The sequence below is a fragment of the Coenobita brevimanus genome, chromosome 100 (genome assembly GCF_032717465.1).
Source record: "Coenobita brevimanus isolate Jiangsu-jjx chromosome 100, ASM3271746v2, whole genome shotgun sequence".
Lineage (NCBI taxonomy): Eukaryota > Metazoa > Arthropoda > Malacostraca > Decapoda > Coenobitidae > Coenobita > Coenobita brevimanus.
The window spans coordinates 58,500,211-58,508,579 of record NC_137053.1 but is presented as its reverse complement, the minus strand read 5'-3'; positions in this window follow the sequence as shown (position 1 = coordinate 58,508,579).

Below are 8,369 nucleotides of genomic sequence, written 5' to 3'. Positions count from 1 at the left end.
GTACATGCATACATACATTCATACATGTTTATCTTTCCGTCCAGCTCTCCATCTATGTAAGCTCTTTGCCAGTGTATGTTTGTTTGTCTCTTCGCCCATCCATCTTCCCCTCTCTCCTTATACTCCTTCCTCTAATTCGGTTCCCATTCCTTCACTCTCCCTCCTCCCCACTTCTTTCCTCCATCTTTCTACTCCTTCCCTCCCTCACCCCAGTTCTTCCCTCCCTCACCCCAGTTCTTCCCTCCCTCCCTCTACTTCTTATCGCCGTCGCTCCACTTCTTCCCGCCATCACTCCACTCCTTCCCTACCCCTCGCCACTCCTTCCCTCCCTCTCTTCACTTCGTCCTTCTGTCACTCCGCTCCTTCCCTCCGTCCCTCTATTCGTTTTCTTTCGTACTTCTGCTCCTTCCCTTTGCCTCTCCAATCCTTCCCTTCATCCCTCCATTTCTTTCCTTCATTCCTTGACACGTTCCTTTCATCTCCCCATCATTCCTCGACACGTTCCTTTCATCGTCCCATCATTCCTCCATCCCTCCACTCCTTCCCTTCATCTCTTTTATCTTTCCATTTCTTTATTTGGTTCCTCCACATCATCCCTCCATCCTCCACTTCTTCCTCCATCCCTCTTCTCATTCTCTCCATCTATCCTCCTTCTCTCCACCTTTCCTCCATCCCTCCAATCCTTTCCTCGGTCCCCCCACTTCATCCCTCCATGCTTCACTCCTTCCCTCTTTCCTCGATCCCTCCACTTCTTTCCTCGATCCCTCCACTTCATCCCTCCATCCCGTCACTTCTTCCTTCTTCCCTCCATCCCTTCACTCCTTCCCTCCATCTTTCCTCCATCTCTCCACTCCTTTCCTCCGTCTCTCCACATTGATCCCCTGCGAAGTCTCCCTCCATTAGACAGTGTTCCTCTCCTCCCTCTTTGATCTCCAGGCCTTGCTTATTTTTACTCTTTCCTCCTCCTCTTCCTCCTCCTCCTGCCTTGTGTGTGTGTGTGTGTGTGTGTGTGTGTGTGTGTCTGTGTGTGTGTGTCTGTGTGTGTGTGTGTAGGTGTATTGTTTGGAGTTTGGTTTGTGTGTAATTCTTTGTGTGTATACTGTGTGTGTGGGCGATTGTGTATTTGTTTTTAATTTTATGTTTATTTTTTACTGTTTACGTATGTGTGTAGTGCTTTGTGTGTGTGTGTGTGTGTGTGTGTGTGTGTGTGTGTGTGTGTGTGTGTGTGTGTGTGTGTGTGTGTGTGTGGCTATCAGTATATGCCTATGTATATATCAGTGAGGGAGGTCTTATATTTTTTCATGTACTCGATATGAATATTTTGCGTGCACATGATTGAATACCCACTTTGTTTTGAGTGCAGTGCGTGAAATTCTAATGCGTGAGAATCGGACTGTATAAATTTTGAGTGGGCCTGTCCGATGTTTGAGTGCACGAGTATAGTTTGTGTGCATTTTGAGTGTGTTTTGGCATCTCGGTGTAGGAGTAGGTATTGCGTGATGTTTGAGTGTGGGCGACTTATGCTTGAGGTTATTAGTATGTACTGTTCTTTGTGTGTGTGTGTGTGTGTGTGTGTGTGTGTGTGTGTGTGTGTGTGTGTGTGTGTGTGTGTGTGTGTGTGTGCTTTATTTTGTATGTTGCTTTATGTTTGAGTGTGCCTGTTTGAAAACTTTGAGTGCATGACTATACAGTAATGGCAAATGTGTTGAGTCTTTGACCTTTTGAGTGCGTGAGTGTATATTGCGTGATATTTGAGTGAGACTTTTTGACATTTGAGTGCATGAGTGTTTTGTGTGGTATTTGTGAGTGTTTGATGTTTGAGTGCGTATATTTTTTGTGGTATTTCCATGTCAGGGCTTAATGTTTGAGTGTATGAGTGTGTGTGCTTCATATTTGAGCGCATGAGTGTGCGTGCTTGGTATTTGAGTGCATGAGTGTGTTTGCTTCATATTTGAGTGCGTGAGTGTGTTCCATGATATTTTAGTGCATGAGTGTGCGTGCTTGGTATTTGAGTGCATGAGTGTGTTTGCTTGATATTTGAGTGCATGAGTGTGTCAGCTTGATACCTGAGTGCATGAATGTGTCTTATATTTGAGTGCATGAGTGTGTATGCTTCATATTTGAGTGCATGAGTGTGTGTGTGCTTAATATCTGAGTGCATGAGTGTGTTTACTTAATATTTGGGTGCATGAATGTGTGTGCTTCATATTTGAGTGCATGAGTGTGTGTGCTTAATATCTGAGTGCATGAGTGTGTCTGCTTGATATTTAAGTGCATGAGTTTTTCTGCCTGATAATTTAGTGCATGAGAGTTTATTGCGTGACATTTGAGTGTGATTTCACGTTATTTGAGTGATCTGGAATAAAGTGCATGACGATTGATAGCCAGATAACGTATTGCATGACCCCTAACAGCCTGAGGGAGCAATGCATGACTCTCTCGCTCATGTCTATATACCAGTGGCCATTCAACTGCTTGTGAGTGACCGTACTGCTTGAGATTTCTGAGTGCATGACCGTGACTTGATAAGTACTTGGGTGATCAAAAACCTATTGTACGAGATTTAAGTGCATGATAAAGTGTTACAAGACTCTGAGTGCATGATAAAGTGTTGCCTGACTGAGTGCTTAACCCCTTCAGCCCCAGGACGTCCTCTTTGCTTTATTCTTGCTGCCACGGGACGATTTTATTTAGTGCGATTTTATTTGGCTTTATTTAAGACTGTCATTGTGGAGTATTATTGACAACTCCATCATAGAGACCTTTTTTTTTTTTTTTTTTTTTTTAGTAATATTGTTTGGAATTATCTGCTTACATCTCTCTGTAGCCAGACGTCTTAAGCCCGGAAAGGGGTAGCCACGAACAAGTCACCTACATTTCACTCCGTCTTCCTCTGCCATCAGGCTGCCCTTTCCACCAACTCTCATCCCTCTCATTCGTATAGCGCTCATCCTTAGTCTCCCGCTCCTCTTCTCTGACCTCCACCTCTCTCACATACACTCCTAGTCAGTCTCTCACACTCCATTCTCTCCACATTGTCAAACCATCTCGTGTTTTTTAATTTAATGGTCCTAGAGTAACAAGGGGAAAAATAGTCTGACAGAAGTAGCGAAGAATGTATTGAGCGACGTTGGAAATGTTTGTGAATGTGTTGAGCGATGTTGTAAATGTTTGTGAATGTACAGGGTGTCCACAAAAGCACTCCCTGATTTCAAACAGGTATAACATGTAACTTTATTGTAATAATCTTTCACAGTTAGTAGCTTCAGATGCAGGATTTCATTCAGTTTCATGTGGTATAGGGTAGCATTAAAGGCACTCAATGTGCACCCCTCTGGTTGCTCGGCAAACATCGATGCGATAGTCCAGTTCGGTCCAGACGCTCAGCAGCATATCTGGAGTTATCATGCGAACTGCTTCAGTGATCGAAATTTTCAGCTCCTCCAGGGTTGCAGGTAGTGGTGGTACGTAAACTGTGCTCTTCACGTACCCCCAAAGAAAGAAGTCACAAACAGTTAGGTCCGGTGACCTCGCAGGCCACTTGCAGAACACCTGATCATCTCGTCCAGCACGACCAATCTGGACCGAACTGGACTATCGCATCGATGTTTGCCGAGCAACCAGAGGGGTGCACATTGAGTGCCTTTAATGCTACCCTATACCACATGAAACTGAATGAAATCCTGCATCTGAAGCTACTAACTGTGAAAGATTATTACAATAAAGTTACATGTTATACCTGTTTGAAATCAGGGAGTGTTTTTGTGGACACCCTGTATTGAGCGACGTTGTAAATGTTCGTGAATGTATTGAGCGACGTTGTAAATGTTCGTAAATGTATTGAGCGACGTTGTAAATGTTCGTGAATGTATTGAGCGACGTTGTAAATGTTCGTGAATGTCGTATTGTATCCCTTACTTGCTTCAGTTACACATGAATGCTCAACATAATTCTTGTATCTAAATCTATAGTTCATTTATAACAACTTGGGAATAGGGTAAAGAATGTATTGAGCCATTGATCGACATTTTACAGTAAGTGGTTGTGAATGTGTTGTATATACGCTTTTTAGTATACTCAGTTAAATGCAGCTTGGTGAAGCTCATTTTCTTGCATCTATGCTTATATTATATTTATTTTATTTTGACAAGAGTCTTACGTTTACCTACAATTATACGTCGTTTCTTTCCTCATGGGGAAGCTCTGTCTAGAATTTGGATGTGTTTCAGTTTATTTCAGACTAAACATGGTTTTTCTTCTGTTTACGTTTATAGTCGAGATATTTTACTTTGGCGAAGCACTTAATCTTGTATCTACAATTATATTTCAATAATATCGTCTTACTGAAACTCTTATTCTTGCATCTGCGTATGTACTCAGTTTATATTTGTTAGACGAAACTTCTGTTATTTTGTCTATTATTATTTTTATATAACTTTGGCAGTCTTATTATGTATCTCCGTATGGGCTATAGTCTGTGTGTTACACGTTGATGAAGCTGTTAATCCTTGTATCTACATCCATAGTCCATTTATTTTAACTTGCCGAAACTAGGTCACGCTCGCAACTTGAAAGCCGTGCCATGATTGGGTGAACCTCGAGGGGCCACGGGCGGGCACAGAAGTTTATAGCGCTTGCTTTGCAGCCCGGTTAGAGTGTATGCGAGGGAGGTGCGGGGGCGGGGGAGGGAGACGAACAGGAGGTGGAGGGATGAAGTGGAGAGGTATATGAATGAGGGTGGTATGAGTTGGAGGAAGAGCAGTTCGATGATGGACGACAAGGTGACATGGAGGGGATGGACAATGCCACTTTTGTCTCGGAACATGAAATTTTGCACAGTTTCAGATCTCCACCCAGACCAGATTTTACGCACGGTTAGGCCTCAGATATCCGTCCCTGACGGGGGGGATGAGGGTGGCGCCGGTATGCAAGGCCGTAGATTTTCATCTTTTTACCAAAGAAGAGGAATTTATACACAGTGGTCGACCTCCACCAGGACCAGGTTTTAGCCAGACTGCGACCTCGAGGGCCTCCCCGGACCCAGTATTATAATTATTTCGAAGGTGTCCTTTGTGTTGTTATTGCTAAATATAGTATTATTTGCGAGAGTCTCTAGGTTTCAAATCTCATATGGAGTGGGGCTGCACAGTTTTTCTCTTTTACTTTTAGACGTCTGTATTCATTGGACGTCTTTTAGTGAATGTTTACAATCAATCATTTGATTGAGTGGTATTATGATTTTTTTTTTTTTTTTTTGGTAGCCTAGATTTCATTCACTGTGAAAATGTTTTCGAAGTGTCATGGATAAAGATTCTTTAATAAATAATATATATATATATATATATATATATATATATATATATATATATATATATATATATATATATATATATATATATATACTGTATGTACCGTATATAATTATATTCTTGGTACGTACTGGTACCCCATGTATATTTTTGCCTTTCTGTACTTTTGAATCGGAATGAATGCGAAGTACCGGAAATGCTGAAAATAAAACACACACACACACACACACACACACACACACACACACACACACACACACACACACACACACACCGGCTCAGTGGTAACGCTCTCGCTTAGCATCTGCTAAGATGGGAGTTCGCTCCTTGCTCGGGATGCGAAAAGTTTAACTGACGAAGCGGATGGTCACTCTCCTCCTCGAGCAAGAGGATGGGTGTGTGCATGTGTGAAGGTCAAGGCTTTGCCCTTAGATCGGACTATATATGAGCTCTCAGCTCTCTTCCGGGAGGGTAAAATGCTGATGATCACAACCATCACATGATCTTGACCAACACGGTGAATTACACACACAGGTTTCAGTTCCATGGAGTTTTCTGTTTTATGGTTCATTAGATGGTTTTTATTCAGTTAAAGGGAGATGCCTCTCGTGAGAATTTACAGTAGGAGCGATCTCTATTTAACTCTTTCAGTACGGTGACTTAATTATATTCCTGGTACTGACTTGTTCCTTTCTTTACTATGCTCACCATAACTCGGCGTAAAAGTGCCATCTCTCCATCTTAAATGCCTAGCCATATCAAGAGATTAACAGTAGCGAAAAAGTGCTATGGAAAGGATGTAGAGCCGCGGCATTGTGTTACATACGAAGAAAATTTATGCCAAGTGAAGGTAAAACTGTATAATCTTTTGACAGTAGTTGTAGTGGTTTCAGTAATTTTGTAGTCCCTTATTCTTAATTATCTACATTGCCTACTGTACTATACCATTTTGACCTCTTTTGATGCTGAGGTCAACTATATCAGTAATGAAGATATACGGTAATGTATTAATAAAGGAGAATACCAAGGTGTCACAGGCATTATAAATCACCAAGAGAAACGTGTTGGGTAGCGTACAATGCCGCTCAGAATACGGCTGTAGTATTAATAAACAGAATAAAGTCTTGTGCCAGTAGCGTGATTGAAGTATGGAGTCTCCCTAACACTTCTTTCTTAGCGATTTATTTTTCGTACTACATTTTAATATTCTCTTGTATGTTATTTATATCGTTTTATTATATACATCCCATCAGTGACGTACGAGAGGATTCTGAGTCGTGCACGGAATAAATCGATAAGGAGTAGGTATTACGGTATTTCCAGGGCAGCTTAGAAAACGGGCCACGTACACAGTTTCTCCTGTAATATTTATCTCCGAACCCTCCAAGTATAGCCTAGTTCTTTTACACCAGCCTGGCCCAGATTTTCGTCCTTTTTGCAGTTTATTTCTCGTAGCTCAATTAAAGAAGTCAGTGCTACGTCTCTACACCCTTTCTAAAACACTTCTTCGTGATTAGAAGTATATTATAACGTTAATGCATTGTTACAGCTCGGTAGTCAGGATGGAGATGTGGCAGTATAAGGCCAGATTAAAAGTGATAAGAGTAAAACTGTGATGTCGACTCCAAAGCCAAATAAAATCGTTTGGTGGCAGAGAAATTATGTATTGTAACCTTCCCTTTGTAATATGCATAACCCTCTGTAATTCTTCGTAATTCCCTTTGTAATTCCCTTTGTAATATGCTTTACCATCTGTAATTCTAAACCTCGGGGGCACCGAGAACGATTGAGAATAATTGCCCAAACTCGAATTGAGCCATTCAAGTTCAGTTTTTAGTTTTAATCTCGCTACCACCAGACGATTTTCATCATCATCATCATCATCATCATCATCAGTCGACGTATTGAAGGAATGGACATGAATCGATGACATACACTTTTAATTATTCTTCTTATTCATGGTTACCTGGGAGACTTCGAAGCGTCTCTCACTAAGCGATTTGTTTTGCATATTACACTAGAAAAGTCTCCTCTTTGCCGTTTACATAGTTTTTTTTATATTGAGAAACAAGAGGGTACTGAGCTGTAAGATGCTCAGGAAAATGTGCCACGAAACCTCATACGTAATTAAAAATACGCCAGAGAGGTTATATGTGGCTCTTATTCTCGTCAGTACAGGAAGCTCCCTAACACCTTTTCCTAAGTGATTTTTTTTTTTCTTATTGCACCTTGCTGTCCTATTCTGTAATATGTACATTCTTCTAACATCTCCAAACTGTGCATAAACAGCGTACAAAAGAATATTAACCAGCCATATCCAAAAATAAATCGCTAAGGAAGAGGTGTTAGTCGGGGTGAAGGAACAATTGCCCCAAAATGCGTCACGAAATTGAAAAGGTTAGGCTGAACAGAGTCCTTTGGCGTAAAAAAAAAATATATAGTAATGCATACATACGCACATACGAGTATATACAGTAGTGTGTGTGTGTGTGTGTGTGTGTGTGTGTGTGTGTGTGTGTGTGTGTGTGTGTGTGTGCATGTGTGTGTGTGTGTGTGTGTGTGTGTGTGTGTGTGTGTGTGTGTGTGTGTGACTTTGCGTGTCTGTGGATAACTTTTCGGTGTTTCCATGGTCAAAAATTTCGTTTCATCATAACACTATCACTTCAGATTTGTGTTGGACTCTCCAGCCAATGTCTCAGTTTTTTGGGGCACACTTCCTGGATGTGTTGATGGCTCTTGGACCGGCTGTATCAGGGAGAAACGGTGGGGGGGGGGAAGTATTTTATTTTGCTCGGTAAAATTTTTGCAGCTGCTGTTAATTTTTGTGATGACTATTAGGGATGTTAAGTGACCAAGAACCACCACCACCACCACCACCACCACCACCACCTCTACTACTACTGTGCTACTATTAGTAATGACGATGTTAATAATTTATTATTATTATTATTATTATTATTAATGATGCTACTTCACTGCGACTGCTGCCGCTACAGGTACTGATATTACTACCATTACATCAGCAGCTGCTACTGCCACTAGTATTGTTACTACAGCTGC